This window comes from Nannospalax galili, unplaced genomic scaffold (genome assembly GCF_000622305.1).
Source record: "Nannospalax galili isolate Female #2095 unplaced genomic scaffold, S.galili_v1.0 scaffold417, whole genome shotgun sequence".
Lineage (NCBI taxonomy): Eukaryota > Metazoa > Chordata > Mammalia > Rodentia > Spalacidae > Nannospalax > Nannospalax galili.
In genome coordinates, this window is record NW_008340785.1 from 122,410 (window position 1) to 131,587 (window position 9,178).

The 9,178-nt window shown below is 40.1% G+C and overlaps 1 protein-coding gene across 1 annotated transcript in view; it reads left to right on the forward strand.

The window, feature by feature from the left end:
* Tbc1d32 (TBC1 domain family member 32) overlaps positions 1 to 9,178 on the forward strand; it is a gene marked incomplete at its 5' end in the record, with an annotated part of 270,497 nt that overhangs the window by 119,685 nt on the left and 141,634 nt on the right. The window lies entirely within an intron of this gene.

The following is a 9,178-nucleotide window of genomic DNA, read 5'->3' on the forward strand; positions in this document are numbered from 1 at the left end:
AGGTTCTGACTTTCAATGTTTATGCAATTATGGTTTTTAAAATTTAAATTATATAAATATATCTACTGCTTTACAACAATTTTTTAAAATTATTTTTATTTTACATGTATGACTGTATTGCTTGCATGTGTGTATGTGCACCCGTGTCATGCAGTGCCTGTGGAGGTCCAAAAAAGGAGTTGGATCCCCTTGGAATCCCCTTGGAACTGGAGTCATCAGCAGTTTTGTTAGCTGCCATGTGGGTGCTGGGAACTGAACCCAGGTCCTCTGCATGAGCAGCCAGTGCTATTAACTGCTGAGCTATCTCTCTAGCCACTATAACAAATTCTAAGAACTAGTCTTGGCTGTCAATTGGACACATTTTCAAAATATGTATTTCTATCCCCTACCCTCTGTGACTCATTTTACTTTCTGATTTCTACCTTCTGACTTACTGAAATTTATTTCCTTCATTCAGTTGCTCATTCACTCAAACTATTCTTTATCAAACACTATCTTTTGTGGATTTTTTTTGTCATTTTGCTGATTTTTTTCTCTTCTTCCAACTACCTTATTTCAACTGGAATTTTCTTAGAGAATTGTCTTCAGTCCTTTAGTCCAGTTTTTCTACAGTGGCTTCAATGATCAGTTCTGTTTTTTTTTTTTTTCTGATACAGGGGGATCTTGCTATGTAGCCCAGGCTAGTTTCCTCCTTTCTTCACTTGCCCAGTGCTGGGGATTACAGGTGTGTGCTTTGTCACTTGGGCAGTGATCAGTTCTTTTCTATTCTTGTGTCTTTAAACATGGACTTTGGCATTACTTTGAGCATATGTGCAAATTTTATTGAACATTCCTACAAATTCACCAATTTCAATATGCTCCCAGTTCATACTCTGCTTATTTACAAAAGCTCAAACTAAACTCTAGCTGCACTCCCAGAACATGCCTGAAACTCTCACATCTGAATTTGGCAAGGAGAGCGGGGTGAGTAGTTTCCCCACAGCCTCCACCCCTCTTCAGTGCTCACACAGAAATCCCTTTCTTCTACAGATGATGTTCTGTGTATTGAAAACTTGAGGCTCCAGACTTAAGTGAATGGTTCACGTGTTTGGCTAGGGTGAATGTAAATCATGTCCCGGTTTTGGTTTGATTGTCAGGCAGGTAGGGACTTACTTTTCAGAAGGAAAACTTTTATATTGAAGGAATGAAATGTGGTTAAGTAAGATAAATAGGCACATGTGTGTATGTACAATATACACATGCATATATGTGTATATTCACACTGTAATATATATGACTAGAGTCTGTAAAAGTATATTTTATAGAATTTATGATGGCACACACGTGAAAAGATTTAGATTCTTGGTAAAATGAATTGTATTTCTTCCCCGAGTGCACTGAATTAATACTAGGAGAAAGTGGCAGGAGAAGAGAAGGGCTTATGACTGCAGGAAGTAGATAAACTAGGAATACGTTTGGAATTTTTTCAAGTGGAGAATAATAACAGCTGAGACTTAACTGCACAAAATCACTCCTGTAACCCTAGATAAGTGGCTGCCTCCTCACACTAGTGATATGGTAATATTTTAAAAGCAGCATAAGTTGTTTATGATAATTAAAAGTAGAACTGTTTTTAGTGAGATTTAATTTGTGTCAGATATGTTTCTAAGAGATTCATTTTATTCAAGAATACATTAAAAAACAAGTGAAAGGACTAGTCTCTAATTTCACAGATTTCATTCAAATACTTCAAATAAACAGTTTACATTAAGGAAAGTACATTTATTTCCAGTGCTGAATGAGGAGGGGAAGTAAAGTGAAAAGGAAAAATATAGAGGGGGGAGAGAGGGATGGAAGGAAGTGGAGGGGAAAGTGGAAGAAAAAGAGTAGGAGAGGTTAAAGGCACAGTGGAGGACAGGGCAAGACTGAACAGAGGAGAGTCAGTGTCTGGGATGGTTTGCTCTTTGTTTCTGTGAGAAAATAATAGAAACAACTTAAGAGAGATTTATTTGCTCATATTTTCCAACGTTTCAGTCTGTGGTCATCTACCTCCATTGTTCATAGTCCTATGGAGGAAATGCTGGAAAAGCTGCTCACCTGCTGGCAGCTAGGAAACAGATAGAGGAGGTCTAGGATGAGGCATACTCTTCAGAGGCTCATCTACACTGACTCATCTGCCTCCATTCAGGCCTGGTCTTCCACAGTTTTCACTACCTTCAGATTTCATTCAAGTAAGAGTCCACCAAAGGGCTAATCCATTGATTAGGTTAGCAACCTCGTGAGTCAGTCACTTCCAAATAACCCATCTCTGAACACTGCACTGTGGACCAAGTCTGCAGCACACATCAGCCTTTGGGGAAGATGCTTAACATCTAAACCAAAACTGGTGTAGGATGGAGAGGGGAATGTAGATGGCTTTGTGTGAGAACAGTGAGTACATCAGGAGAAAGAGAACTAAGTGTCATATCTTAAATTTTCATCTTTTTCTATGCTAGATGAGGAGGCTCCTTTTGCATCTGAGATAAGCAAATCTTGGTGGTAGTTGTGTTTGAGAATTTATTGCTGAACCTCAGCATTCTCACCTAGTTAGGGTACAGTAGGCTCCTGAAGTCAGCACTGACAAGGGTGCTTCCCTGAGGCTTGAAACATGATTAGTATGTGCTAATTTGCTTCATATCCTGACCACTAATAACTGAAGCAGTCTGTTCTTGAGCCATTGTTTTCATCATAGCTGGGTTATGCTAACTCTGCATCTCAGAGTATATAGAAAGAAATAATTGACATCTGCTAGTGTTGGTATAGTTTGCAGCTGTTTTTAAGATTATAATGATAAACTGGATGCTTGAGAATTACTAGTTATAGAATGAAACCTGTTAACATTTTTTTGACTTCCTGAATAAAAAGCTCTTAATCGGTGTACTTGTATTTTATTATACATATATAACATGAAATTATTGCAAAGGGTTATCTATTCAATATAATGAATAGTAATGCTATATTCTGCATATTATATTTCAATACTACTTGCTAGCAGTACTCTGTTAGGGTTTCACTGGAAGTCTTTTTTTTAATTTTATTTTATGTGTATGAGTGTATTGCCTACATGTATGTAAGTGCACCCTTGTCATGCAGTGGCTGTGGAGAACAGAAGAGGGAGTGAGAACTGAGGTTACGGACAGTTTCCAGTTGCCATGTTGATGCTGGGAATTAAACCCAGGTCCTCTGCAAGAGCAGTCTTTACTCTTAACCACTGAGCCATCTCTCCAGTCCCAATACTTGTATGATTTTTATAGTTGCTTGTTTTGTATGTCTATATTTACTATTAAAGTGTCCTGAGATAATCCTAAAACACAAACTACAATCTCTCTTGCTACTATATAATACTTACATAATGCTCATTATACCCTATGTGTTTGCGTTGATTTTACATTTAAGTCACTTATTTTCAGAACAATCCCCTCAAGTAGTTATTCTCATCCCCACTCCTCTCTCTTTACAAAAAAAGTAAAAACAATAACCCATGCATTATTGAGATTGCCCATTGCCCATTATCCTGGAAAAATATGTATACCACTGTATTAATTACTTTTCTCATTGCTTTGACAAGATACCCAAAAAAAGGCAGTGTTTACAGTTTGAGGATAGAACCGGTTGATGGCAGAGAGGCCAGTAGCAGAAGCCTGGTCCTGTTCCTGCAGCAGCTGCTTACGAAGAAGCAGCTGCCAGGAAACTGCGAGTGATGAGTGACGAATGCTGGTGCTAACTCCCTTTCTCCTTTTTATGCGGTGTGGGACCCAGGCCATAGAATGGCTCTGCCCACATTTAAGGTAGGTCTTCCCACTCAGCCCAATCTAGAAGGTTCCTCCTAGGTTTGTCTCTCTAGTTCTAGACCCTTCCCAGTTGATAATATTAATCATCACAATACTTTCCTGTTTCTTGGTTTCCTCCCTTCCTTTGATGAAACCATTTTCTCAGGATGTGAAGGAGAAATGCTACAGATGTGCTTTGTTTGGAGGCTTCCATAATGAAAAATTAAGAGTTAAAAACCAAGAATGATTTAGTAACTGAGTGGACCAGAAGCAAAGACTTAAGCATTCAGTGGGAAAACTCAGAAGTACCTTTTTGGGTTTATTACAGTCTATAAATAGGCACCATTAAAAATGAAATGAAATGGGAAGATAAGGTTAAGGTTTGGGACTTCTGTATAATCTGTTCAGATTCTAAGTAAGTATGTCTTCTGGTTCTGTGAAGTCCTGCACTCAGCTGGGCATCTAGTCTACTTCAGCAGGTTTGGAAGTTTACCTTTAGATATGCTGAAGTAAGACACTAAGTGAAGCTGAATGACGGGTTATTATGCTGGAAAGGCTAGATGTTATTCACTGCCAACTCAAAGATATAAAGTGCTTATATTTCTTTTCCCTCCAAAATTCATTTTTCTTAGAACTAATAATGCATCATTTTTGTGCTTAAAATTTTCTTAGGCATCTGGCAATCATTTATGTCTAGATTATTGCCACAAAATTATAATGCCTTAATAATTATCTAATACTTAAAACGGTTTTTACTGTTGTCAGAAATTGCCAAGACCTTTACATAATTTGAGCCATTTAAACCTCAGAGCACCAAAGCCCAAAATTATAGTAATAATACTCTCTTACCTTATATAGTATAGTTTATCTGAAAGAGAAAACTCTTACCTCTTTCATTTTTTAAATTTTTGTCAGTTCATTTATAATGACATTTTCATATATGCAAACCTGCAGTCTAAATTGCAAAGTGAGTATCTTAGAGGGGGAAAATAGAAATGGGAGAAATAAAAATGCTTACTATAGAAATAATTAAGAGAGGAAGGTCAAAAACATGGCAGGCCCATATAATTCTTGCCTCTTGGAGTTTTAATTGGTATTTATAATATCCCTGACTATAAATTCTATTTTTTGCTATTACAACAGCCACGACTAATGAGGGTTCTTTATCAATGTCTAAACTTTAGTTTTGTATGTAAAGTTTCATCCTTGTGGATTTTGAGCCCTTTTGTCTTATCTATATTGAATTGCATTAATCTTGCATTAGTCTAGATAGACTAAGCATGCTAGATAGGCATGCTTAGGAGTTGCTACAGGGGTTTTTCTAGACTCCCTCCCTTTGCCTTTCATTGCATAGTAGCATTCTACATTGCTAATCAAGGTCAGTCCTTACAGCTAACACAATTACCTTGCTGCTTATTGAGTCAAGGATATGAAAAGTATCAAAAGGTAGGGAAAGACTAATTTTCTAGTTGTGGGGTAGTTACTCTACTTTAGAATAAAATTTCAAGACTGCTCTGGGTTTTGGGGGTGAGGGATGATCATCAAGTTCATTCCATGGGATGAACAAAGAACTGGATACCCAGGAAAGGCAGAACACAGACACACACACACACACACACACACACACACACACACAAAATTAATAAAAATTAAATACAGTGAAACAGGAGTTTGTAAGATATGACTGAGATTTAGAAGGCAACAAATCACTGTAATACTCAGGATCCATCAGAGAGGGGCCCAAGAGCTGTAGGAGTCCAGCAATGCTAGAGCTCTAGGTTCAGCCTTTTGTCATTGGTGTTGCCTGGAATACCCTCCCTTTAGATGGATACCCCTCCCCAACCTGTAAACTTTTTAAATTCTGAGGGTTTGCAACAGTTCTTCCAGCCAGTGAGAGGTTGGTGACCTGCAACAATTCTTCCTTCCAGAAAGCACCTGGGGGGCAGGGGTAAGAAGCAGCCCTGGATCTAAGAAGCCTCTTTTTTTCCCCTTAAAGCCAAAGCCTCCCACAATGGGCCTCAGCTCCCCTACCTCTCTCTCAAAGACATTTGCGTATCAGTTTTCCCAGGGAATGTGAACTCACTCCAGAGAGGACACTGATGACAGAGCAGCCATTCCACCAGAGTCTAGCTTGGCAAACCAGTGAATTTATTGCGATTACATACAGGAGCAGGGAAGAAGGGGTCACTTACAGGAGCAGAGTGAGGAGCTCACATACAGGAGTGAGGGTGAGGGATTATGTACAGGAGCAGGGGTGTCTCAAAGCAGCTGTATCACAGAAAAGCCTGGGTGACACTTGAGGAACACTGCATTTCTGAAGCTCTACACGACTCGCAGCGAGTTTGGCCAGTCAGAGTCCTCTCCCAAGAAGTTGATTTGTTCTCTGTAATCTAGGGAGAGAGAACCTTGTGAATCTTGTTAGTTTCAGCTTTTGCCCCACGTGGGAGGTTTACTTCTGGAGTTTCTGAACCCCTCCCGGCAAAGAATGTTTCCAATTTAGAAGAAATGGCTATAGCACATCATCAGCCCTTCCCCTTAAGTCCACCAAAGAAATAATTTCTGCTTTTATCCCTCAGTTTATAAACCCATGTATTACAATTATGAGATATAACACTATATTGATTTCTACTTCAGAGCATCCTCTTAGGGGCTGGAACTCAGGTTGGATGGATCTGTGTCCTAGGTGATCCTATAATGCAATACAACATGTCCCACTGATAACCCAAGATTCACTGCTTCTGGGAGCTAGGGCGCTACCACAGTGCGGCTTCCTCAGAGCTTTGCTGCTTCTGTTGTTAAATTGGTAAACTGATCAGAGTAGTGTTTTATGGATGCTGTGCCCCATCTTAAGTCCAGAATGAGTATAGAAGAGTTTCATTGAGAAGCATGGTAGCCAATGATGTTGAGTTATACATCTGGAGTAAGAAGACATTTAATGGAATCAGCCTGCTTCTGGGTACCTCTAGCTACGGCAGCCTGGGTACTCAGTAGTACCTGCAACCAGACATCTGTGATGAGAAGATTACATATTGTCCTGCTCATTGATGTTTCCTTTGCAAGTTGAAGTATAATACTGTTCATTATTGTTTTCTAAAATATAATTATATTGGGGGTAGGTTGATCCCCCCCAACTCTTTGACAGCCTGTACTTGCAAGCCTCACGGGCAGAAGAGCCACAGAACAGCTTCTGCCAGCCGTTAGTGCAGCAGCAACTTCTGCAGCAAAAAAGGAAAAAAAAAAGAAAGAAAAAAAGAAAACCAAAAACTCGGGAAGAGCTAAATCTCTGGCTCAGAAGAGTAGAGGGCTGCAAAGGTCAGCACAGCACCGCCTTCTTACGACTTCCCCTCCTCTGAGACGGGTGGGCCTGATTACCCACTTTTCTAGGTTTGGGTTCTTCTGCACAGGTTTGAGGCTTTTCCCCTGATTGGTCCTACTTCTTCACCTTATTTGCACGCCCGTATTTAGCCAATCAGGGTCCAGCTGGTACCCTGGCTGCTCTACAGATTTGGATGTTGGAGGGCTGCAAAGCCAGTTATGCTGTTTGAGCCAGTGGAGGAAGAAGAGAAGAAAGACTTCCAAGCCCGATTTTTGGGCTCCACCTGGGAACCTCGCATCCAGGGGCTCTTGCTGTCTTTGGAAGAAGCCTTGAGACTTCAGAGCCAGAGCCTGACCCCTAGTCAGCCTGCTCACTGACAGGGAAGGCTGCCTCAGGACTCACTGGAGACAGACTCATGGAAAGCTCCCTGAAGCTGGGGCTTCTGCCCTGGGCCCGGAAGTCACTGGAGCCTTCCTCTATGATTCGGTGTCTACAGACAAAGGGACCCATTCCTGCCTCAGCCTCCGAGACTGTACCCAGCTGTGCTGCAGAAGGGAATTTGTCTTTGCTGTGACTTCCAGCCTCTAACACCTGCTCCAGGCGTGGAGGAGGCCTGCTGCTCCTGACAGGGCAGACTTGTTCTGCAACATACTGGTTCAGCTGACATCCAGAACTCCTGAGCTTTTGACCTGTGACACTTCTTAGAGCTATAGTAGCTCTTGGCTAGCACCCTACTGCTAAGGAAAGTTCATTTAAGTCCTGCATGCCAATCTGTTTTAAGCATTTTTATCTGGTTTAAAGGTTGTTAGTTCAGAACCAAGTTCTTCCTGTTTGTACTCTTTGTTCTCTGCCTGCTCTGTTCTTGGAAGAAGGTGGGATGAGAACCTGGCTGGAGACAGATGTCTTAACCGACTGCTTCAATTGCATGTGTAGAGTAGCACTCAGCTATCAAAAGGAAGCACTTGTAAGATAAGGTCAAACTGACCCTAAGAACACAGTACATTTTTAAAACATGAATTAGATGCACTACATACACCTAGTTTATGGGAAATTTTCTCTAGGTAGTGGCTCAGAAGAAAATAATTGCAAAGCGTGGCTGGCAGGTGAGGCTGTATATTACACCAGCTCCTGCTTCTATTATAGCCATACCACTTTCAGAGGGGAAAATCTGAAGTTTAATATATCCTTTTTATGGAAAGATAAGACTTTAGGTACTGATTTATGTAGCTTTTTGTGCCATACCTAATAATTGGAAAATATGCCCAGGGGCTCAGAATAGAATCATTAGGTGATTCATTTAAAAAGATGAGTGTGTATACCCACTTATGACCCCACTAGTCTCCAACGGATAGTTCCAGTACAGTGATTACACTGAGGGTGCTAGTAAAATGGGTCATAATAAAAAACTAAAAATTTAAAAGTCTTGATTCTAGGAAAGGGCCTGGTAGGGATGTTGAGGGGGTGGCGGTTGATAGAGATGAAAGGGAAATAAAAGATTAAGGTAGGGATAGAGTAATCAGAATGCATTGTATATCTATATCAAATCATCAAATAACAAAATTAATGAAAAACAAAACAAAAAAAGGAATGGACAAAGAATATAGAGGGTACTCTCAGAATAATCCCAAATTGAGATTTTATTAGTGTGTTCATTATGTTTAGTGATGGATTTCATGAACATATTTTCATTTAACTATATCATGTGCTTTGATAGTTCCCCATTCCCTTGCCTTTCTGCCTCCTTCCGAGTCCTGTTAGTCTCCTTCCCTTTCCTAGATAGTCTCATTTCTACTTTTTAAAATTTTATTATTTATTTATTATTTTTATATATTTTTAAATATTTTATTTATTATTTTTATTTTATGTGTATGAGTGTATTGCCTACATGTAGGTAAGTGCACCTGTGTCATACAGTGCCCACAAGGACAGAGAGGCCAGTGGACCCCCTGGAACTGGAGTTATAGACAGTTGTTAGCTGCCATGTGGGTACTGGGAACCAAACCTAGGTTCTCTGCAAGAGTAGCCAGTACTCTTAACTGCTGAGTCATCTCTCCAGCCCCTCGAAGAAGTTTTT